Source organism: Canis aureus, chromosome 31, assembly GCF_053574225.1.
Source record: "Canis aureus isolate CA01 chromosome 31, VMU_Caureus_v.1.0, whole genome shotgun sequence".
Lineage (NCBI taxonomy): Eukaryota > Metazoa > Chordata > Mammalia > Carnivora > Canidae > Canis > Canis aureus.
Window position 1 is genome coordinate 22,680,935 of NC_135641.1, and position 13,233 is coordinate 22,694,167.

The 13,233-nt window shown below is 39.1% G+C and overlaps 1 protein-coding gene across 17 annotated transcripts in view; it reads left to right on the forward strand.

Moving 5' to 3' along the window:
• Positions 1-5,996: 5,996 nt before the first annotated feature.
• Positions 5,997-13,233, forward strand: part of MAP3K13 (mitogen-activated protein kinase kinase kinase 13) — a 169,061-nt gene continuing 161,824 nt past the window's right edge. For 6 of the 17 annotated variants that reach the window (XR_013369426.1, XR_013369424.1, XR_013369422.1 and 3 more), the window contains exons 1-2: positions 6,019-6,515; positions 8,414-8,540. The gene's annotated coding sequence lies outside the window, so the exon portion shown is untranslated. Of the gene's footprint in view, positions 6,593-6,793; positions 7,130-8,413; positions 8,541-13,233 lie in introns of those variants that run through there. The other 11 variants (XM_077879959.1, XM_077879963.1, XM_077879964.1 and 8 more) reach the window with 7 other exon arrangements.

Here is a 13,233-nt window from a genome sequence, read left to right on the forward strand (position 1 = left end):
GCAATCGTGGTATTTGAAGCTACAGAAATGGCAATGACTTCCATTCTTCTGAATCATAATTCATAGTTTAGGTTAGCTCACATTTGATTTTTTTTTTAAAAGTAGAGTCCATGCCCAGTGTAGAGCCCAACGTAGAACTTGAACTCACAACCTGAAGATCAGGACCTGAGCTGAGATCAAGAGTTGGACACTCAACCAACCAAACCACCCAGGTATCCCTGATTTTTTTTTTTTTCTAACAGTAAGCAAAACTGTCTAGGGCAGAGAAATGTTTATACTTAAATAATTATACAAGCTAGCTTTTCCCATATGAATCACCATGAGAAGAAAAATTTAGACATTACCGGCTACACCTACCCAAAGGTTACCAGACATTTTAGAAATTAAAATAAACAGAAAAGATGCAGCCTCTGACTTTATTTTTTAGAGGAAGGGGACAAAGTCCTTTAGGTTGACAGGATGCCTGCCAAGGTAATAAAGGACAACATTTTGAAAAATGGGCTTTTGATGTTTCACAAGAAAAGGTTTAACACTTAAAATTGTGCAAGTTTTCTCCTTTGAAATATGCAGGTGAGCCATTTCTTTTCTCCCCCCACCCAATTTGGATATTCTGTAGAATATTGTATTCAATTCTAACACCATATTGTGATTGAAGTGGTTTCTCCAGCTAAGTACACTTGTGATAATAAACACAATAATACAAAATAAAATAAAAACTAACATTTCATTTTTCCCACGTGCCATGCTTTGTCCTAAATGATTTGCATGTATTAACACGCTTAGTCCTCCATGCAGCACATGGATAAGGCATCATTGTTTATCACCATTTTATGGAAGAGGCACAGAGGGCTAACTGGCCTCAGCTAACTTGCGTCGGGTTAAGCTGAAGTTTTAACTCACAGTGTCTGGCTCTGGAGCCTGTGTTAGTGTGTTTTTAAGATTCATCCATGTTATAGTATTTATCACATTTTAATTTTTTTAATGGCTGAATAATAGTTCATTTATGTATATACCACATTTTATGTAGTCATCAATTTATGGATATTTGGGTTGTTTCTACTTTTTGGCTATTTTTAAAAACATTTTATTCTTTTTATTTGAGGGCACAAGCAGGAGAAGGCTCAGACAGAGAAAGCAGACTCCCTGCTGAGCAGGGAGCCCAACACGGGGCTCAATCCCGGGACCCCAGATCATGACCTGAGCTGAGGGCAGACACCTAACCAACTGAGCCACCAAGGTGCCCTTCTATTCTTTGGCTATTGTAATGCTGCTATGAACATTTTATGTGCAAATTTTTGCATAAACTATGATTTTAATTCTCTTTGGCATATACCTAGGAGTAGAATTGCTGGGTCATATGGTTAACTCTAACTTTTAAAAACAATTTTTCTTTGGGGATCCCTGGGTGGCTCAGCAGTTTAGCGCCTGCCTTTGGCCCAGGGTGTGATCCTGGAATCCCGGGATCGAGTCCCACGTCGGGCTCCCTGCATGGAGCCTGCTTCTCCCTCTGCCTGTGTGTGTGTCTCTCTCTGTGTGTGTCTCTCATGAATAAGTAAATAAAATCTTTAAAAAAAAAACAATTTTTCTTTGATTGAACTATAATTAGCATACAGTGTTACGTTAACCTCAGGTGTACAACATAATGATTCAACATTTCTGTACATTACTCAGTGCTCAACACAAGTGTACCCCTAATCTCTTTTATCTATTTCCCCTGCCTCCCTCCATGCCTCCCCTCTGGCAACCACCAGTTTGTTCTGTTTGTTTGTTTCTTAACTTTCACATACAAGTCAAGTCATGTATTTGTCTTTTTCTATCTGACTTGTTCTACTTAGTATTATATTCTCTAGCTCCAACCACATTGTTGTAAATGGCAAAGTTTGTTCTTTTTTTATAGCCCTCTACTAAAGTTGAAAAGATAAGAATTGTAGAGTATCTAGTCCAGAAATGAATGTATATGTTTTCAAAAGGTTTTATTTATTTGAGAGAGAGAGAGCACACAAACACAGGGGAGGGGCAGAGGGAAAAGGAGAGGCAAAGGGAAAATGAGAGGCTCCCTCAACAGGGAGCCCAACACGGGGCTCAATCCCAGGACCCCGGGATCATGACCTGAGTCGAAGGCAGTTGCTTAACCGACTGAGCCACCCAGGTGCCCCAGAAATAAATGTATATATTCTCTTTTCCAGCCCGAGAATCGCCCTGGAATTACCGAATGCCTGTCCATCTCCTCTGTGAGTGTGCACAGTGTGTAGATGTGAGATGAATTGCTACAGCCATTTTGCCACCTTGAGGGAATCTGGCCATAAGCTGAAGCAGATGCTACTGAAGGCAGAGTGGAGAGGGAAAGAAGTGTTGGTCCTAAATGGTATCATTGAGTTACTGGAACAACCAACCTTGATGCCTGCCATAAGAGTCCATTTATAGAAGTCAATACATTCCCTATTATTGAAGACACGTTCTGCTGTGTTTTGTGGAAGATGCAAAGAAGTGCTGCCCAGATTCCCCTTCAAGGATGGACTTGAAGCACAGTTCCAAAGAGTATGGCCAGCTGGCAGCCCCCAGCTGTTCACTTTTCTGGGGTCCGCCTCAGCTGCAGAGGGCCACCTCGCTTGAAGTCGTACCCTTCCTGAGGCAGGCTGCATCCAGTACAAAGGGCTGGCCCTTTCAACCCGACCCTGGGTACTCTCTGATGGGTACCACTCACTCTGCAGCTCTCCCCCAAGCTGGCTGAAGATTGCTTCAACCTGAGTAGCATTTCAACATCTTCCTCTCACCAATCCTGTTCCTGTCCATTCCTAATAAAAATCCCCTCTTCATCAGTGTCTACTTCTCAAAAACACAATCTATGACAAGGTTTCTATCACATCAGTCAAAAGTATCCAAATTGAGATTCCATGGGATAGTTTGAACTTAGTCTTGACTAGAGAGAAAGGGCAATGCACTCATTATCTTATTTTTAACTTGGTGTAAATTTTCAAGCATACAAAGAAAAAAAAGAATATAATGAAACCAAATATACCCAGCTTCAACATTATCAATATATGACCCATCTTTATTATCTGAACTCCCTCATATATTTTTAGATTTTTATTTATTTATTCATGAGAGAGAGAGAGAGAGAGGCAGAGACAGGCAGAGGGAGAGAAGCAGGCTCCATGCAGGGAGCCTGACGCAGGACTCGATCCCAGGTCTCCAGGATCACACCCTGGGCTGAAGGTGGCGCCAAACCGCTGGGCCACTGGGGCTGCCCTCTCATATTATTTTAAAATAAGTCTCAGATATTATATGATTTCATCCATAAATACCACAGTGCACTGATGTTTGCTTTGGGATGCAATGTAGTGCCTTTTGCATTCTCCTCCCAACCCAGTTCCTATATATTGTCTCATCTTCCTCTTTCTACCACCACAGCTTTCAAGAGTATTTTAATAGAAGAAAAGGTAATAGTAGTAAGGGATAAAAAGGGCCAGAGAGAATCCTAGAATCCATTCATTCTTTCACTCATCCAACAAACATTTTAGTTCTGTCATCTTTGAGCCTTAGTATGCACAGTGGCTATCCATATTGGTGGTCGTTCCAAAGGTGGTGTAATGATGTCTTTGTCAGGTGAATTAACAGGAAAGCAAAGAGAGAGAGACAGAGAGAGAGAGAGAGAGAGAGGGAAGGAGGGAGAGGGAGAGAAAAGAAGGAGGGAGGAGGGAGGGAAGAAAAAGAGGGAGGTATGGAGAGAATGGAAGAGAAGGAAAGGAAGGAAGGAAGGGGGTGAAGGAGAGGGAGGAAAAGAAAGTGCGTCATCTAGTGGTTACAGTGGGAAATATGCATTGTTTTCTACTACACAGAAAAAGACAAGATTTACTGCAGAAAGGACTTAAAAGAGGAAATTGAGGTGATTTGTCTAATGTCACATGGCTAGTTAACAGCAGAGGTAGGCATATAACCCAAATGCTGATTCTAAGACCTATATAAAGATTAATGTAAATTCTGATTGTTTCAGACTCTTAAAAATGTGGTTCGAATGATTTTAAATATGATTAGAAATTATTTTTAGTATTTATTTTTGTCAAGTTATGATATTTTGGAGTCAAAGGGGGAAAAGTACATTGATTAAAAGGAGGAACTAGATGGATCTATGATAATATTAACACTGAATTATTTTTCCCTTAAAAGTTCTGCCTCCATGGCGCAGCTGGCTGGCTCAGTCAGTAGAGCATGAGACTATTGATCTTGGGATTGTAAGTTCCATCTCCATGTTAAAAATGAAATCTTTTAAAAGTTCTGTCTCCTTCACCAAATAGGAAGTTCCTCAAAAGCAGATTATCTCAGTCATCTTTTTAAAAAATATTTATTTATTTATTTCAGAGAGAGAGAGAGAGAGAGCGTGCGCACGAGCATATGTCTGGGGGAACGGGGGATCTCAAGCAGACTCCCCACTGTGCACAGAGCCTGAAGCAGGGCTCGATCTCATGACCCTGCTTGAGATCATGATCTGAGCAGAAATCAAGAGTCAGATGCTCAACCAACCGAGCTACCCAGGCACCCCTATCTTATTCATCTTTGTATACCCAATGCCCGAGCGTAGTGACTCTCCTGAATGAATGAACAATGAATGAATGGAATTAGGAGGCTGAGATTCCAGAACTAGTCAGTCCTAGATCCTAGTCATTCTAGATTCTAGTCAGTTCTCTACCGACTGCCACTAGCTAACTCTGTAACTTCAGCAGATTAATTTTTATGGTTCATAGTCATTAAAAATGTCATTGATCCTTTTTAATGATAGAGTTGGAAGAAGACTTAAATTGTATCTATCCCAACTACATTATTCAATGGGTTCATGGAATTACCTGATTATTTGGAACACATACTTATTACCAGTATTTCAATAATAATACTAATATCTATGCTAGCTTTGTCATAGTCCTAGAACAAAGACTGAAAGAATATTTAAGAGAAATTGCTTGCAATAGATTGGCCTAACTAAGATTGTGTCATGGCATTGCAATGCACTCAATCTTTCTACCTTTGGTTACTGCTTGGAGCAGTTACTTATTCTGGTCCAGCCATTTAAAACAGAAGAGAGGGCTCACTCACAGGAGGTGATACTTAACCCCTCAGTTCTGGGTAAGTATAAAACGTTCACCAGGGGAGAGGGAGCTAACTCTATTTTAAGTGAACTCAGCAGTGCCACACCAGAACATTCAAACAGTCATCAGAATCCTGTGGCATCTGCTAGGTTGGTTACCTTGCTCCGGTCTCTCCTGGACAGGGATTTTCCTAGTCCTTTTCACTTGACAGTGAAGGTCTTGAAAGTGAATTTGCTTTTACCTTATTAACACTCTGCAGCAGATTTTGGGAATGGCGGGAGGTAGTGAGCATTTCAAGACTTCATGTCCCCTCCTAGCCCTGACACTAATTGTGTGACTTTCAGTTCGTTGCTTCTCTGGATCCAATTTTCCTTACTTGCTTGTATCATCAAGAGCTTAACTAACATTGTTCTCTCTAAAGTTCTTTTCACTTCTAATATTCTGTGAAATGTTTTTGTTGTAAGGATAAACGTTTTTGTGGTAAGGATAAACCTTCGGTTCCACTGGTCTTCTGTTTTTTGTTTTGTTTTCCTAGGTTAGCTTTCTTCCTTCCATCATTTATTATCTCCGTGTTTTTGAGAGCAGAGCCTGGGTGGTATTCGTCCTGCTAGCACAATAACCAAGCAGGTAAGTGGACTTCAAGCACAATAGTCCATCTTTGGAGGAGCTCACCCTTCAGAGGAAAAGTACCAAGTACCATCAATCTTTTGATTGAAAGCTGAGGATACAACACATAGGAAAACTGGTACCAGCTTTTCCTAACCACTTACCAGTTACAACAGGAAAGAAGACAGCGCTTGGAATCGTTAACAGTCATCGAGCGACTCATTGCGCCTGGGCTTTCCATGCATTATCTCAAGCACGCCCACGCCAGCCCTGTGTTCTGAGCACTAGTACCATCTGTTTCACAAAGAAACGGGCAGAGAGAGGCTAAGTAACCTGCCAAGGTAACATCCTTACAAGTGAGAAGCAGCACCATTCCAGACTAGACATCACCACCTCAGATGTGCTCCGGAGCTCTCCACTGACCAGAAAAAAAAAAAAAAAAATCGGAAAAATCACAACCACCTTGTGTTCGACACAGAGGGAGCACAGGCAAGTGACTGCAGACCTGGCAAACCAGCTTGAAAAACAAAAAACAAAAAACTCTTCCAAGGTGGACTACACAGCCATTAAGGACAACAGCGGGGGGAAAAGAACCCGGGAGAGAGATCTGTAGCTCGCCGGCATCCCGGGGAAACCGAGGAAGAGGCCGGAAGTGACGTCACTAGCAAGAGGCGGACGCTAGGGTGGGACTACCGGACCAAGCGGAATTTCGGGCCGGAAGTGATGCACAGGAAGTTACGCCCTGGAGGCGGTACCTGGTGGTGGAGGGCGTCGCGAGGGGCGGGGCGGAGCGTCTGTGGTCATCCTGGAGCCTTGCATCGCGGGCAGGTAACGGTCGGGCCAACTTGGACCGGGTCAAGGGTGAAAGTTGTTGTTGGTGGCCCAGGTAGCTCGTGCAGGGAGAGGTGGGTCTCGCATTAGGCTGGAGGAAAGACTCCTTGGCGTGGGATTCCCTGGGGAGCGAGGGGTACGAGGAACTTTGGGAACGGGGTCGTGAGGACCGAGGTCGTCGAGGAAACACAGGTTGGGATTTCCAGGAATCGGTCACGGCCGGGAGTCGTGGGCTCCTGAGCCTTGGCGCTTTAGGGTGAGAAGTGGACCCTGGGCATTGAGACGAGCCGACCTAGAGTTCATTACTTACTTACTCCGACCGTCCCCCCGCCCCCCGCTTCTGTTCTGCCAACAGGGGGACAGGTACTTCATCTCTTAATCCAGGACAGTGCCTTGCCACTACTCACTATTAGGGATTCTTTAGATGTTGTCGAGTGAATAAATTATTTAATATGAACGTACGGACCAGATTCTCGCTCAGCAAGGAGAACTTCTCCCGAACTTCAGGATCCCTACCTGACTGTAGAAGTGACTTCAACTTAATCTGCTAACCAGTGATGTGTGAGGATGCTGAGGGAGTACAGATGCAGGCATTGCTGTTGTTCTATGAGGTTATTGAAATTTAGAAATTTGCCTTCATACTTTTCGATGGTGAGGGTAGAGGATAAGGCTATTAATTCAGCATCTTTCAGATTCCTTTACTTTTCTGGGAAGAACTTCCAGGTAATGATGGGGAGGAATGATAAGCTGCGGTTTAGCACCGAGCTTCTAATTAGTGTTCTGAGCGCTTTCTTTCCAGCAATATGAACTGACTTTCTATTTCCTTCATGTTTTCTTATGTCGGGGTACTTCTTACATTTGAGAGGTAAATAAGAATGATTTCATAACAAAGATGAAAATATTAATTTATAAAAATCCAGTCAGAGGTTTCACCTGGTGTGTTCACATAACATAAACTCCTTACACAGACTTGTTGGAGGCCTCCAAAAGAATGAATCCTTGAAGATTAAATTGTCTCCTTTATAAAATACTTGTTTAGGTGTCTTAAATGTGATGAAGAGTGGGCATAGACCTAAAGGACAGGTGCTGTAACCAGATTGGTTTTGATTGTCAAGTGGAAAAAAGTGCAAACGACAGACACATCAGGCTGTGTAATGGGATCTGGGCATGAATCATTATCTGGATGCAGTGATTTTGTGTATGGGCTTTGTGCTATCTAATGAGATAGTAGCTCCTAAGAGGTTCTAGAATCTTTTTTAGAGTGGATATAATGGAGTAGGAAAATCCGAATTTGTGCCTTTGTTTGTTTGTTTTTACAAAGAATAAACTAGTAAGCATTTTTAGATTTAAAAATGCAAGGGGCACCTGGCTGGCTCATTCTGTGGAGCATTCGACTTGTGATCTCGGGGTTGTGGGTTCGAGCCCTGCATTGGCTGTAGAAATTGCTTAAAAATAAAATCTTTAAAGATGAAAAATCCAAGAAATTTAAAAAGATAGTTTGAAAAAAACCCAGAAAGTTAGGCATGTAAATACATCATTGTAATCACTTAAATTTTAAAAGTTTGCCTGCCTTTAAAATTTGTTTTCTCAATTTCTGGAAAGTGTTGGTATTCAAATCATTCCCATGTTTACATGCTCTTACTATAGTGCCACCTTTAGAATACATATAAATATGGTACAAAACAGTGTTTTGAGATCTTCCAGATTCTGTTAATGTCTTACTTAAAAATAAGTTATATTTCTGCTACCTCATTCTGCTGTTCAATGTCATATCCACTAATTTTGCATATCTAAATGTCTATATTCATAATAGTAACTATTATAACTATTATTCATAATAAGTTAGTATCCAAGTGTAACTTAGATATGTGCATTGACATTCTTGAGGTTTTCAGTTTTGCAGAACACTGATATCTATGGACTCTAACATGGACTTCATTTAAAGAAATCCACGGATCATTAATGGACAAAAACATGAATCAGTTTATGTTGTGGCATACAAATCCTAGCACTTTGGGAAAGGTAAGTTGTTGACTATGTTTTATGTTAGGTGAGAAATAGAACAGCCTTGGATTGGTCTAGGAAATTGTAGGATTGTGATTGAAAAATACAGAATGAATCTTCAAATTATGTTTTAATCTGGACCTTCCAAAAAGGTTTGTTCTGTATATACGAGGTAATTATAACTATTTCTCTGTAAAATTGATGAGAAGTTGAGGAGATTGACAAGTTATGTTACTCCTGGAAGATCACCGTTCTGCCTCTTTCTGTAAGAGATCTTCTTGCAACACCACTCCATACCCGGGTAGAATATATCAACGTGTGGATACCCCTGTAGGAACAGGGCTCCAGATAGTTCTTTAAGTCATTTTATTATCCAAGTTTGGCTCTGGGATAATATATGTGTAAAATCTTCTGGCCAGTTTTACTTTATATGTTAGGTTAAAGCAAGAAATGAAGTTTAAAAAATGGCTTCTTCCTCCTTTTATCTTGCTTTATTTATGCTATCTTCCTTTCTTTTCTTTTAAAAAATTACAGGATTCATTCTCCAGCCCCTTTATCTTTCTGTCCTCGGGAAATTTCTCTCTCTCTCTCTTTTTTTTTTCCTATTTTATCTTAGGAGTTTGTTAACTTTCAGATCTTTAACTTCTAACTTTGTGATATTGTTTGGCACCTTTTAATCACTAAGCATTAATTCTTATAGTTTTTCTTAGTCTCCTTTGTAGAGACAATGGCTTCTTGTTTAGAATCTGCTCAATTCCAAAACCAGTCAGCACTTCAGGGAATTCTTTCAGATATATTTGTGGCCACACACAAAAATTTGTATATAAGATACCATTGCCATATTATTTAAAAATAAGAAACAAACAAACTAGGGATAACCTAAACATCCCTCAGTGAAGGTCTGGTTAAATAAGTGCCTTTATGCAATGTAGTACTTTGTACCTCTTAGAAAGAATGAAGCAAATCCATCGGCAAAGGTGTGGTAAAATCTCTGATATATTGTTAACTGAGAAAAACAGTAGAATTATATGTATAGTGTGTTTCCATTTGTGTTTTTAAAAGGTTTTATATGTACATGCAAAATTTCCTCAGAATCTGTGTGAGGAACTATAGATAGGTACCCCTGGTCAGTGAGACTATAGGTCTCTAATGGGAAGATGACTCATATTTTTTCTATGTACTCTTTCTGGTGGATGGACTTTTTAACTATGAACATGTTTTTATAATACTGGGAAACATTAAATGACAAGGCTTTAAGCTAATTTAAGAATTATGAGAGCCTACAACGCTTCCTTAGGACATTTGTCCTTAGAATTATTTGCACTATTCAGTGGGAATGGGGTTATGTAAGTGAGTGAAGTTTTTGTCAGAGCTGCATGGGAGGTTTGGGGACATTATAATAGGTTTTTAACCTTGACATTAGATTATTATTCTTATGAATAAACTAAGTGCTTAGTGCTTCTGAATTTAATACTCCTATGTAATTGTAGCATGTTATTGGCCTCCCCAGGTAATATGGATATTATCTTTGTTTGCAAGCTAGGTTTATATTGTGTTGGCATGGTCCTTCTGAGCCTCTCAGTATTACTGAAAGTGATGGACTTTGTTTTATTTGAATTGCTATTGAGGGACTCTTTAAATAAGTCTTAGTTATTTTTTCACTTTGTTCTTGATGTTTAGAGCTGGCTTAACGCATTTCAAAGAATGGCTTATTCTCTTTGTTAGCAAAATCAGCAAACCAGTAAGATTCTTTAGATATATATGTATAATCTCATTCTGGATTGAGGATAATACTTGAAGTAGCTGATTATTTGCCATGGGACTCAGCAAAAATTTCTTGTGGTTTTTACTTCTCTAGCTGTCTTTGCCTTTCCACATTTTTGTTGTCAGAAATTTGGAATAATATAATAGGTAAATATAAGAATACAAGAAATTTAAAGATATAGTAATCTTCATTCATTAGTAATGGGATTTTTATTTGAAACTTCCTTGAGAATAAGCTTTGTAAGATACATACCTTTATAATACCACTGATTGTATATCTTGTTAAAATCAAAATTAAGGTCACTTACCTGGGAGCTGAGTAATGGAATAGAACAGATTATGGTATGCCTGGGGTTACATATATATTTTGGCAGAGTATTTTGTATATAATCATTTAAGTTAAGTGATGCTTTGCTCCTCAAGATCCTTGGGATTAATCACTACAAGCCACAAAGTGGTAATCACTGGGCAGGATGCCTAGAGTGGGACACCTTTTTCTTGCTGAGAGAATGAATAGTAAGCAATGAATCCAAGGGTAGATTATATTTTCAAGAGTCAAGATGAATATGGTAAAGGTAACATACAGAGATAAATAAGCACATAAACATAAAAGTTGCATGTAACAAAGAGTTGGGGAAGATACATATATATGTGTATGTGTCTATGCATGTAAATATGTATTTATAAAACGTGTGTGCATATATATATGTGTGTGTATATATATATGTGTATATATATATATTTTTATATATATATAGTTTTATACATAATATATATAAAATTTTCTGGAAAACCAAAAGTTCCAGATAGGAAGTTAACCAATTAGCACAGGAGGAAAAAAAAGTCAGAATTTTGAGACCTTAGAGGTGGGACTGTCATGGTCTAATTCATGATTATGAGAGCAGCTTAGGGAATTTTGGGTGTTTTAAGATCATTCACAGGTTCAAGTGATAGGAAGTTAGATAAAAGCCTGAGAGAAAATTAAAATGTAACAAACACATCAGATTATGGTTGAGGGTACCTTTTAAGATGCTGTTCTATGGTATTTTGGGGGGAGGGGAGGAGAAAAGAAGGGAGAACTCAAAAAATGTATTGCTCTTCAATTTGAATTTGAGCTAGGACCACAAGTCTTTCCTAATTTTCCAGTGGTGTATGACCAAGATGGATGAATTAGATCAATTAACTAATAAAGCATTATTCTACAAAAACTGATTTGATTATTAGATAAACCTCAAAGAATAAGATAACCCTTTTTAACCAGTTTTGTGATTATGTAAAAGGATAACTGTGATGATATAGACTGAGGACTGGAACCATTTTGTTCAGAAAACAAGACTTTGGAAGAGTTGGGAAAACTGTAGGAAGCACACATGTTGTCTTTTATTTGAGGCCAAATGAGAGAAGGTATAGAACTAGTCAGCAGGGGCACAGGTTATGTCCAGAGGCAGTGAACTTTGGGTCATTAGGGGTGCTTAAGCAGGGTTTGAACATCAGGAATGTTGTAGAGAGGATTTCTCATTGTGTAAGAGATTGTACTAGATTATTGTAAAAGTTCCTTTCAAATTCTAAAATTTTTTTATATTGTAATGAAGTATTATGAGTACACATTCTGTTACCCCTGTCTTTAAATATTGATAGCTAACTTGCCCACTCATCATTTATCCACCAACCTCAACTTAACCTATAACCAGGAAGTAAATTTAAAAATTACCCAAGTTCCTAAAGTATAAGACACAAAACCCATATGCTTTTTCTTAGGTCCTTACTCTGTTTATTGACTTTTTTAAAAAGATAGTTCTAATAAGCGTAATTAACTGGTATCTAACTCCACAGTATACTAGAAGCAGCAAATTGTGAGTAGGCCAAATGCTAGTGTAAGTTTAATATATATTAATGCTAATAGTGGCGTTGGCATGCTTAAGCAACCTTTTTTTTTTTTAAACAATCTTAACTGAGATGAAGCAAGACTTGTTTATTTTTATTTATTTAATTTTTTCATTTTTTTATTTCTTTATTCATTCAGAGAGAGCGAAGAGAGAGGCAGAGACACAGGCAGAGGGAGAAGCAGGCTCCATGCAGGAAGCCCGATGTGGGACTCGATCCTGGGTCTCCAGGATCACACCCCGGGCTGCAGGCGGCTCTAAACCGCTGCGCCACCAGGGCTGCCCAAGCAACCTTTTTTTATTATACAAGTGATCCATGTCCACTTGACAAAAAATAGAATGTAGAAACATATAAAATATACACTTATATATCACCAAAGAGAAATAGTTACCTATAGTCCCCTACCGCTGTTAATATTTTAGTGGCATGCTTTATATTAAACTCCTTTAACAGTCCTGCAGGATGGTACTTCTGAGTAGTGACTGCTGAAACTGATTCTACGTTACTTTTGTTTGGAAAGTTAAATTAGTCACTATACTTTCTAATCAGAATATGCAGTGAAAGACTGGGACATGGCACAATGCTGATTTGAAGACAGCCTTAGTCATGGTCAATTTTGTTGCATTGATACCAGTTTTGTAGAATAGTGGGCAGAGGTTGGTATTCTGGAGCCAAAGGGCCTAAGTTTGAATCCTCATTCTACTATTTACTAGCCGGGTAAATTCTCAGAATTTCTTAATTTCTATGTGCTTCAGTTTCTTCTCTTGTAAATTGAGGATAATAATATCAGATTCCACATTTTGTTGTGAGGATTATGTAATCTACATAAAATGCTTAGAGTGGTACCCAGCACAAAGTATAAATGCAGTACATATTAGTTGCTATTATTTTTAATTTTTTAAAAGATTTATTTTATTTTTTTAGAGAGAGATAGTATGAGTAGGGGGAGAGGCAGAGGAAGAGAATCCCCAAGCATACTTCCCACTGAGCACAGAGCCCAATGTGAGCTCAGTCTCAGGACCCATGAGATCACAACCTGAGCTAAAAGCAATAGTTGGTCTCC